Genomic DNA, 12614 nt, shown 5'->3' on the forward strand with positions numbered 1-12614 from the left:
CACGCACACACACACACACACACTCTCTCTCTCTCGTGTAACGTCAGAGCTCCAACTTGGTGTCGTGGAGCCACGCCACACACACACTGAGCGCCATACTTTCATTACGACTCAAATGGCTTTTTGGAAGCAATGAATGGGGCATGCAGAGAAGGAAAAATTCTCCACAAATGGATTGATTGTATTTCTTAATGACTCTGTCGTCAAGGATTAGTGTGCCTCTGTGTGTGTGTGTGTGTGTGTGTGTGTGTGTGTGTGTGTGTGTGTGTGTGTGTGTGTGTGTGTGTGTGTGTGTGTGTGTGTGTGTGTGTGTGTGAGAGAGAGAGAGAGAGAGAGAGTGTGCGCGTGTGTGTATTTGCGTGCGTGCATGCGCGCTTATTAAATGGAAATTCTTTCTGCCCTCCAAAAGATGTATTTTTCCAACAGTGGAAAGATTCTGGTGCACCTTGCAAGACCTATCGCCAAAATGTAGCTGGGCAATACAGTGGCGTGGCCCCTTGCCCATTTCGGATTGTTCTTGATTAGATTCGATTTTTTTTCTACATGAGTGTATTTCATTAGTAGCAGTAGTAGTAGTAGTAGTAGTAGTAGTAGTAGTAGTAGGGTAGTCAGAACCAGTGTTCCCTCTAAGATGCGCAATTGCGCACTGGTCGCGCAGTCTTTGCGCACAAGAAACTCCATGCTGCGCAGTGGCCTAGTGGTAGAGTGTCCACCCTGAGACTGGAAAGTTGTGGGTTCATAAGACCCAAGGCCGAAGAAGACAGGGGGACTTATTTTTTTGGCTAGCAAGAGACACTTCAATTCTCTGATATATATATATATATATATATATATATATATATATATATATATATATATATATATATATATATATATATATATATATATATATATATATATCAGTACTAGGAACAGCGAAGATACTGCGTAGAACCCTCAAGCTCCCAGGACCCGAGCTTGAAGGGGAAAAGAGACTACCCACGGGGGGTGAGGAGTAAGTTATATATATATTTATATATATATATACAGTGGAGCCTCGGTTTTCGACCACAATCCGTTCCAGAAGGCTGCTCGAGAAGTGATTCGTTCGAATTCCGAATCATGTTTTCCCATTACAAAAAAAAAAAAAGCCTTTTTGAAGCATTTTTTCATTTGCGCATTTTCGTCCGATTGCGCAACTGCAGCGCACCGCCAAACGCGCAATCGTAGCGCATCACCAACCGCGCAACTGCATAGCACTGGTCGCATTATTGTGACAGAGCCGTCGCTGAAATTTATTTTTAAAGTCCTGATGTACTTTTTATAATTTAAGTGGACATCAGTGCGCAGGGAGCTTAATTTTGGCCGACCGCGCAACTGCACCGCGCTGGTCGCAATATTGTGATAGAGCGGTCGCTATAATTTAGAAAATATTTCTGAAGTCCTAATGGACTTTCCAGAATTTAAGTGGACCTCAGTGCGCAGGGAGCCTAATTTTGTCCGATCGCGCAACCCTAGCGGGCCGGACTATCACTGTCGCATTGCTTTAGGAGCGTCTTTGTGTTTTAGGATGGCTTTACTGCTCCCACTTGCTTCCTTTGGAGGCATGATTAGACTTGATGCAATCCTGAGAGTAACGAAAACGTAATTACAAACGGAGTCAGTTGGCACGCGGGTCCTCTCGGCTCATCTCGCAAGGTTCGACAACCGAATTTCGTCCGACATCCGAAGCAAAGAAAATCTCGAATTTTTTGTTCGAATACCGATTTGTTCGAGAACCCGGATGTTCGAAAACCGAGGCTCCACTGTGTGTGTGTGTGTGTGTGTGTGTGTGTGTGCACTTGTTTTTATTAGTATGGGGGGTCCGAAGACAGGGAGCCCACCAACAAAGTGGGGCCCTGTGTCGTTGTGGGGTCCAAAATCCTGGACCCCACTCGGGAAACCACTCTAAAACAGCTTGAAATGCTCTAACAACATGCCTCACGAATTTTTTTCACTTACCCCACATGGTCGCAATGTTGAGAAATGTGTGTGTGAAGTGTGTGTGCTCAGTAGCGTCCCCCCGACCATGGCAAGTGGTATTGCAAGTATACACACTACCGGAAGTGTGTATGATTCAACCAATCAGGGCACCTCGTGATCCGAGTGTTGATTAAGAAAATAAAATGCTATTTCCTGTAGATTTAAACCAGGTAATTATTATTTTAGTAACCATAGCAGCTAAAATAATAGTGTAAACATAAAATTCCTGCATTACAATTGCAATTTATCTACATGTTATTTAATATTCATGACACTTGTTTGCTTTATAAAAATACGCTCATTCTATTAGGCTTATTTTAAAAACTGTCTCGTGCATTTTGCATGTTCTAAACATAAAAATAAAGGTATAAATAAATAGTAATTTATTCTTTACCATCAGTTTACATATTAGTTTAATCAGCAGGTATTGCATGTGTTAGCTTCATGCGGCTAAAACCGCCGGCTTAACGGCACTTCGCTACGTGTGACGGCGCAAGGCTGAGACTGCTCCGCGACGAAGACACGCTGCTCCTATCGAAACACAACATACACGGTGAGTAAATCAACTGCATGTAAATACTAAGTACATGAAACTGATGTAGAAATGCTTTTTGTCCAGACCCCGAGGGGTTTATATGCAATGATTATGGCTTCGGATTCGGTATATTGCCACTCGGATGGCGTAACGTTTTCCCCTCAGAAAGTCCGGCTTTTTAACTTGTCATTCATCTTAGCTTACAGTTGTTTTAAAAACAATGGTGTAAAAGAGAACGACAGCATGTATAATTGCTCAGTGTTATATTCAGGGTGATTTCGATGTGCTAATGTTTCATAGTTGCTAACCCCAGAACCGGACTCTGGCCGTAATTGCCGAAACCTCTTCAAAACTCGTTAAACACGTGGTAAAGCTCAGTGTTATGATATATCTGCATGTCTTCTGTATGTCTCGGTGGTTTTCTATCATGTAAGAATGCTTTCTTTAGATAACACAAGCATTCTGACGCAAATAAAACTATCCGGAAATTAGCTAATTAGCTAGCGCTAATCAGGATGCTACGTTCACTTTTCAAACAGAAACATAATAAAAACGAGTTGGTAGCTCCTGTAAAGTATGAGTTATACTGGTAAAACTATTGAAATAACTTTTCTTTGGATGCAGCACCGCTGCTGTGCTGTGTTGGCCATGTTAGTTTTTTAAAAAAAGGTAGTTATAGTTACAAGTTATTCTCATTTAAGGTATTTGAGTTACTATCTAGTTACTGCATTATAAAAGTAATGATACATGTGCCTACTTTGCTGGTTTTTGTAATATGTTTTCCTGTGCACTCTTGCCTGCTGACAGACATGTCTTGACATGCCTACACGTGACTCAGCAGGATGTCAGCGTTATGTCGTGCATATTTTTGTCCAGCTTTTGGGTTTGTAAGAATTCAGTTCACAACACACATTGACTCAAGGAAGAGCTGAAAGTAGAAGAGTGACCACGTAGAGACAGAAATAGCTCATGACATTACTTGTTGTTATTGAGATAATAAAATTAGCTGTGAACATGTAGAATTACTACATGCTGTGATCTTTGGGGGGGTCTAGGGAGGTCTTGTTGGTGGGGTGGAGTACCCCAATTGAATAATAATGGGGTAAATGGTGCTTTTGCACTATTTAGTGTCTGTACATCTAGTTTTCAGTCTGTGTGCATTCTACACACCTACCCACTTAGGCAGGGGTGTCCAAGTCCAGTCCTCGAGGGCCGCATTCCTCCATGTTTTCCGAGTTTCCCCTCGTTAAACACACCTGTGCAGGAGCCTGATCATTGAATCAGGTGTGTTTAACGAGGGAAACTTGGAAAACATGGAGGAATGCGGCCCTCGAGGACTGGACTTGGACACCCCTGCACTTAGGTAAAGGGCTGTTTCAGTCCTTTTTTGGATCTGGTTGGAACTGTGACTAGTTAGAAGAAACAAAGCTCAGCTTCAAACCGACAAACATTTTCATTAATATATCAGTATTTTCTGAAAAAGATTATAGAAAAATATTCTTTCTTTAATCACTCTTGTTCTGTTAGTTCTCAGGCCAGGCTTATTCCTTCAGTCTTTATACAGTGGATTATTACAAATCTTTTAAAATTAATATAGAGTGCTTGTTAAAGTACTCTCTGCCATGTTTTGAATTATTTTTTAGAGACAGAAATGTCCAAAAGGAAAGCAAGAAAAAAGCCTGCTGATGAAGCAACCTTTTACATTCAATCCTCAAAGGACAAACCTGGACTAGTGGAAAGATTTATTGATGATCAAAAAGGTAATAAACTCATTTTTAGACCATTTATCCATTAAGTATATATGTTTATTTATTTTATAAAATGACACAAACAACAATCAAATTCAGATTGGTTGTTGTATTTCTGTTTCTAAGCGAGAACTTAGTATTAAAATTGTAAGATAACACCACAATTATTTGGTTAAAGGTGTATCTTAAAGAAATATTTTCTCATAACCAATGGTTTTATATAAAATGTCCTTGCAGGAAGAGGCGTGTGTGCTACCCAGCCCTTTGAACAAGGAGATTTCATCTTAGAATACAGGGGTCAACTTCTGTCGGCAGAAAAATGCCAAACAACCAAGTACTCTGAAAAGGAGAGTACATTTTTCTTTGACTTTGAATGGCAGAATCATGACTGGTGGTATGTATATCCAAATATTTTCTATACAAGAATTATGAATTCTAGAAAGAGACTGGAATAAAATACCCTATATTAGTGAGTCACTCAGAAGCAATATTTCAATAACTCATCAGGATTGTGGAATTAACAATTTTTTTATTTAGTGCTTTGACGTTCAAAAAGACATTTCCATCTCAACTTTTCTTTTGAAATGTTGCAAGTTTTTATTTCTGTAAGCTAACTTTTATTTTACTAAAAGACTAGTTATATGATACAAAATGTTTGATTTCTTGTTTTTCTTTCCTAGTATTGATGCATCAATCTCTTTTACTTGAATTACTCTCAGGCTTCTGTTGATGATGCGCTGCTTGAACCAGCCAGAACTTTGCAGGACTCTTACCCTGATGATAGCATCAAACAGGATACCAGCCTACAGGTAACATTCATTTAGACTTTGTTGTACCTTAAACAGCATTCAGCCAACCGTTGGATCGCATGGTTTTTGTGGTTCTACTCATGGAGCCCAAACGAACCAGTGGCACACACACCGATAGATGGATTGTTGAAACATGCGTCCATGGGGGTCTAACCAAGCCAATCATTCACACACACTTAACAGATTTCTGATGGATACTTGTGGGGCCCTCCTTATGGATCTAAGGTTGTTTTGGTTATTCCAACCAAGATAATCATTCACACACACATAACAGATTTCCTAAATATGGCTACTTGTGGGGCCCTCCGTATGGATCGAAGGTTGTCTCATGTTTTTAGATCATACTTGTGGTTACGGACATTATGGAGGCTGATTATATTACAGCTATAGTTCCACACATCCTCAACAGCTAAATGGCTGAAGTGTCATGCTTAATGATGCTCCACTACATCCATAAAGATGCTGTTAGAGGACCTGATTAGACATCCAGAACTGACTGGAACACTTTAGTTAGAAGGGCTTGTTTGGTTTTGGGGACTAACTTCACATGATTAACTATACAGGTCTTGAGTCTGTCATTTGTGGCGTCTGTATGATGTTGGTAAGTTATTTGTGGTTTTAATTCCAGGTGACAGGCTCTCAGGCTGTTGATGGTGCGCTGCTTGAACCAGCCAGAACTTGGCAGGACTCTTACCCTTATGATAGGATCAAACAAGATGGCAGCCTACAGGTAACATTCAGTTAGACTTTGTTGTAAGAAATAAACTTTGTAGACCTTTTCTTGTTCTCTTAGTTTACAACTTTTAGTTGGAAAGCTGTTCATTAGTCAGAAGGTACCTTAAACAGCATTCAGCCAACCATTGGATCGCATGGTTTTTGTGGTTCTCCTCATGGAGCCCAAACGAACCAGTGGCACAAACACTTATTGATGGATTTTTGAAACATGCGTCCATGGGGGTCTAACCAAGCCAATCATGCACACACACATAACAGATTTCTGATGGCTACTTGTGGGGCCCTCCGTATGGATCTAAAGTTGTCTTGGTTATTCCAACCAAGCCAATCATTCACACACACATAATAACAGATTTCTGATGGCTACTTGTGGGGCCCTCCGTATGGATCAAATGTTGTCTCATGTTTTTAGATCATATTTTGGTTATGGACATTATAGAGGCTGATTATATTACAGCTATAGTTCCACACATCCTCAACAGCTAAACAGCTAAAGTGTCATGCTGAAGGATGCTCCACTACATCCATAAAGATGCTGTTATAGGACCTGATTAGACATCCAGAACTGACTGGAACACTTTAGTTAGAAAAGCTTGTTTGGTTTTGGGGACTAACTTCACATGATTTCACTCTACAGGTCTTGAGTCTGTCATTTGTGGTGTCTGTATGATGTTGGTAAGTTATTTGTGGTTTTAATTCCAGGTGACAGGCTCTCAGGCTCCTGTTGACGGTGCGCTGCCTGAACCAGCCAGAACTTGGCAGGACTTTGACCCTGATGATAACATCAAACAAGATGCCAGCCAACAGGTAACATTCAGTTAGACTTTGTTGTAAGAACTAAACTTTGTAGACCTTTTCTTGTTCTCTTAGTTTACAGCTTTTAGTTGGAAAGCTGTTCTTTAGTCAGAAGGTACCTTAAACAGCATTCAGCCAACCATTGGATCACACGGTTTTAGTGGTTCTCCTCATAGAGCCCAAACGAACCAGTGGCACACACACCTATAGATGGCTTGTTGAAACATGCGCCCATGGGTGTCCAACCAAGCCAATCATTCACACACACATAACAGATTTCTGATGGCTACTTGTGAGGCCCTCCGTATGGATCTAAAGTTGTCTTGGTTATTCCAACCAAGCCAATCATTCACACACACATAATAACAGATTTCTGATGGCTACTTGTGGGGCCCTCCGTATGGATCGAAGGTTGTCTCATGTTTTTAGATCATGTTTTGGTTATGGACATTATAGAGGCTGATTATATTACAGCTATAGTTCCACACATCCTCAACAGCTAAACGGCTAAAGTGTCATGCTGAAGGATGCTCCACTACATCCATAAAGATGCTGTTATAGGACCTGATTAGACATCCAGAACTGACTGGAACACTTTAGTTAGAAAAGCTTGTTTGGTTTTGAGGACTAACTTCACATGATTTCACTCTACAGGTCTTGAGTTTGTCATTTGTGGTGTCTGTATGATGTTGGTAAGTTATTTGTGGTTTTAATTCCAGGTGACAGGCTCTCAGGCTCCTGTTGACGGTGCGCTGCCTGAACCAGCCAGAACTTGGCAGGACTTTGACCCTGATGATAACATCAAACAAGATGCCAGCCAACAGGTAACATTCAGTTAGACTTTGTTGTAAGAACTAAACTTTGTAGACCTTTTCTTGTTCTCTTAGTTTACAGCTTTTAGTTGGAAAGCTGTTCTTTAGTCAGAAGGTACCTTAAACAGCATTCAGCCAACCATTGGATCACACGGTTTTAGTGGTTCTCCTCATAGAGCCCAAACGAACCAGTGGCACACACACCTATAGATGGCTTGTTGAAACATGCGCCCATGGGTGTCCAACCAAGCCAATCATTCACACACACGTAACAGATTTCTGATGGCTACTTGTGAGGCCCTCCGTATGGATCTAAAGTTGTCTTGGTTATTCCAACCAAGCCAATCATTCACACACACATAATAACAGATTTCTGATGGCTACTTGTGGGGCCCTCCGTATGGATCGAAGGTTGTCTCATGTTTTTAGATCATATTTTGGTTATGGACATTATGGAGGCTGATTATATTACAGCTATAGTTCCACACATCCTCAACAGCTAAAAGGCTGAAGTGTCATGCTTAATGATGCTCCACTACATCCATAAAGATGCTGTTATAGGACCTGATTAGACATCCAGAACTGACTGGAACACTTTAGTTAGAAAAGCTTGTTTGGTTTTGGGGACTAACTTCACATGATTTAACTCTACAGGTCTTGAGTCTGTCATTTGTGGTGTCTGTATGATGTTGGTAAGTCATTTGTGGTTTTAATTCCAGGTGACAGGCTCTCAGGCTCCTGTTGACGGTGCGCTGCCTGAACCAGGCAGAACTTGGCAGGACTCTGACCCTGATGATAACATCAAACAAGATGCCAGCCAACAGGTAACATTCAGTTAGACTTTGTTGTAAGAAATAAACTTTGTAGACCTTTTCTTGTTCTCTTAGTTTACAGCTTTTAGTTGGAAAGCTGTTCTTTAGTCAGAAGGTACCTTAAACAGCATTCAGCCAACCATTGGATCGCACGGTTTTAGTGGTTCTCCTCATAGAGCCCAAACGAACCAGTGGCACACACACCCATAGATGGATTGTTGAAACATGCGCCCATGGGTGTCCAACCAAGCCAATCATTCACACACACGTAACAGATTTCTGATGGCTACTTGTGGGGCCCTCCGTATGGATCTAAAGTTGTCTTGGTTATTCCAACAAAGCCAATCATTCACACACACATAATAACAGATTTCTGATGGCTACTTGTGGGGCCCTCCGTATGGATCGAAGGTTGTCTCATGTTTTTAGATCATATTTTGATTATGGACATCATGGAGGCTGATTATATTACAGCTATAGTTCCACACATCCTCAACAGTTAAACGGCTAAAGTGTCATGCTGAAGGATGCTCCACTACATCCATAAAGATGCTGTTATAAGACCTTATTAGACATCCAGAACTGACTGGAACACTTTAGTTAGAAAAGCTTGTTTGGTTTTGGGGACTAACTTCACATGATTTAACTCTACAGGTCTTCAGTCTGTCATTTGTGGTGTCTGTATGATGTTGGTAAGTTATTTGTGGTTTTAATTCCAGGTGACAGGCTCTCAGGCTCCTGTTGACGGTGCGCTGCCTGAACCAGCCAGAACTTGGCAGGACTCTGACCCTAATGATAACATCAAACAAGATGCCAGCCAACAGGTAACATTCAGTTAGACTTTGTTGTAAGAAATAAACTTCGTAGACCTTTTCTTGTTCTTTTAGTTGGAAAGCTGTTCTTTAGTCAGAAGGTACCTTAAACAGCATTCAGCCAACCATTGGATCACACGGTTTTAGTGGTTCTCCTCATAGAGCCCAAACGAACCAGTGGCACACACACCCATAGATGGATTGTTGAAACATGCGCCCATGGGTGTCCAACCAAGCCAATCATTCACACACACATAACAGATTTCTGATGGCTACTTGTGGGGCCCTCCGTATGGATCTAAAGTTGTCTTGGTTATTCCAACCAAGCCAATCATTCACACACACATAATAACAGATTTCTGATGGCTACTTGTGGGGCCCTCCGTATGGATCGAAGGTTGTCTCATGTTTTTAGATCATATTTTGGTTATGGACATTATGGAGGCTGATTATATTACAGCTATAGTTCCACACATCCTCAACAGCTAAACGGCTAAAGTGTCATGCTGAAGGATGCTCCACTACATCCATAAAGATGCTGTTATAGGACCTGATTAGACATCCAGAACTGACTGGAACACTTTAGTTAGAAAAGCTTGTTTGGTTTTGGGGACTAACTTCACATGATTTAACTCTACAGGTCTTGAGTCTGTCATTTGTGGTGTCTGTATGATGTTGGTAAGTTATTTGTGGTTTTAATTCCAGGTGACAGGCTCTCAGGCTCCTGTTGACGGTGCGCTGCCTGAACCAGCCAGAACTTGGCAGGACTTTGACCCTGATGATAACATCAAACAAGATGCCAGCCAACAGGTAACATTCAGTTAGACTTTGTTGTAAGAAATAAACTTTGTAGACCTTTTCTTGTTCTCTTAGTTTACAGCTTTTAGTTGGAAAGCTGTTCTTTAGTCAGAAGGTACCTTAAACAGCATTCAGCCAACCATTGGATCACACGGTTTTAGTGGTTCTCCTCATAGAGCCCAAACGAACCAGTGGCACACACACCTATAGATGGCTTGTTGAAACATGCGCCCATGGGTGTCCAACCAAGCCAATCATTCACACACACATAACAGATTTCTGATGGCTACTTGTGAGGCCCTCCGTATGGATCTAAAGTTGTCTTGGTTATTCCAACCAAGCCAATCATTCACACACACATAATAACAGATTTCTGATGGCTACTTGTGGGGCCCTCCGTATGGATCGAAGGTTGTCTCATGTTTTTAGATCATATTTTGATTATGGACATTATGGAGGCTGATTTATATTACAGCTATAGTTCCACACATCCTCAACAGTTAAACGGCTAAAGTGTCATGCTGAAGGATGCTCCACTACATCCATAAAGATGCTGTTATAGGACCTGATTAGACATCCAGAACTGACTGGAACACTTTAGTTAGAAAAGCTTGTTTGGTTTTGGGGACTAACTTCACATGATTTAACTCTACAGGTCTTGAGTCTGTCATTTGTGGTGTCTGTATGATGTTGGTAAGTTATTTGTGGTTTTAATTCCAGGTGACAGGCTCTCAGGCTCCTGTTGACGGTGCGCTGCCTGAACCAGGCAGAACTTGGCAGGACTCTGACCCTGATGATAACATCAAACAAGATGCCAGCCAACAGGTAACATTCAGTTAGACTTTGTTGTAAGAAATAAACTTTGTAGACCTTTTCTTGTTCTCTTAGTTTACAGCTTTTAGTTGGAAAGCTGTTCTTTAGTCAGAAGGTACCTTAAACAGCATTCAGCCAACCATTGGATCACACGGTTTTAGTGGTTCTCCTCATAGAGCCCAAACGAACCAGTGGCACACACACCCATAGATGGATTGTTGAAACATGCGCCCATGGGTGTCCAACCAAGCCAATCATTCACACACACATAACAGATTTCTGATGGCTACATGTGGGGCCCTCCGTATGGATCTAAAGTTGTCTTGGTTATTCCAACCAAGCCAATCATTCACACACACATAATAACAGATTTCTGATGGCTACTTGTGGGGCCCTCCGTATGGATCGAAGGTTGTCTCATGTTTTTAGATCATATTTTGGTTATGGACATTATGGAGGCTGATTATATTACAGCTATAGTTCCAAACATCCGCAACAGCTAAACAGCTAAAGTGTCATGCTGAAGGATGCTCCACTACATCCATAAAGATGCTGTTATAGGACCTTATTAGACATCCAGAACTGACTGGAACACTTTAGTTAGAAAAGCTTGTTTGGTTTTGGGGACTAACTTCACATGATTTAACTCTACAGGTCTTCAGTCTGTCATTTGTGGTGTCTGTATGATGTTGGTAAGTTATTTGTGGTTTTAATTCCAGGTGACAGGCTCTCAGGCTCCTGTTGACGGTGCGCTGCCTGAACCAGCCAGAACTTGGCAGGACTCTGACCCTAATGATAACATCAAACAAGATGCCAGCCAACAGGTAACATTCAGTTAGACTTTGTTGTAAGAAATAAACTTCGTAGACCTTTTCTTGTTCTTTTAGTTGGAAAGCTGTTCTTTAGTCAGAAGGTACCTTAAACAGCATTCAGGCAACCATTGGATCACACGGTTTTAGTGGTTCTCCTCATAGAGCCCAAACGAACCAGTGGCACACACACCCATAGATGGATTGTTGAAACATGCGCCCATGGGTGTCCAACCAAGCCAATCATTCACACACACATAACAGATTTCTGATGGCTACTTGTGGGGCCCTCCGTATGGATCTAAAGTTGTCTTGGTTATTCCAACCAAGCCAATCATTCACACACACATAATAGATTTCTGATGGCTACTTGTGGGGCCCTCCGTATGGATCGAAGGTTGTCTCATGTTTTTAGATCATATTTTGGTTATGGACATTATGGAGGCTGATTATATTACAGCTATAGTTCCACACATCCTCAACAGCTAAACAGCTAAAGTGTCATGCTGAAGGATGCTCCACTACATCCATAAAGATGCTGTTATAGGACCTTATTAGACATCCAGAACTGACTGGAACACTTTAGTTAGAAAAGCTTGTTTGGTTTTGGGGACTAACTTCACATGATTTAACTCTACAGGTCTTCAGTCTGTCATTTGTGGTGTCTGTATGATGTTGGTAAGTTATTTGTGGTTTTAATTCCAGGTGACAGGCTCTCAGGCTCCTGTTGACGGTGCGCTGCCTGAACCAGCCAGAACTTGGCAGGACTCTGACCCTAATGATAACATCAAACAAGATGCCAGCCAACAGGTAACATTCAGTTAGACTTTGTTGTAAGAAATAAACTTCGTAGACCTTTTCTTGTTCTTTTAGTTGGAAAGCTGTTCTTTAGTCAGAAGGTACCTTAAACAGCATTCAGGCAACCATTGGATCACACGGTTTTAGTGGTTCTCCTCATAGAGCCCAAACGAACCAGTGGCACACACACCCATAGATGGATTGTTGAAACATGCGCCCATGGGTGTCCAACCAAGCCAATCATTCTCACACACACATAACAGATTTCTGATGGCTACTTGTGGGGCCCTCCGTATGGATCTAAAGTTGTCTTGGTTATTCCAACCAAGCCAATCAT

General features: G+C 41.4%; 1 protein-coding gene across 1 annotated transcript in view; it reads left to right on the forward strand.

Annotated features, from left to right (window-relative positions):
* The window catches only part of LOC148385947 (uncharacterized), a 34046-nt gene that overhangs the window by 135 nt on the left and 21297 nt on the right, over positions 1–12614 (forward strand). The window lies entirely within an intron of this gene.

The sequence above is a fragment of the Syngnathus floridae genome, chromosome 15 (assembly GCF_059516105.1).
Source record: "Syngnathus floridae isolate MCC-2025c chromosome 15, RoL_Sflo_1.0, whole genome shotgun sequence".
Lineage (NCBI taxonomy): Eukaryota > Metazoa > Chordata > Actinopteri > Syngnathiformes > Syngnathidae > Syngnathus > Syngnathus floridae.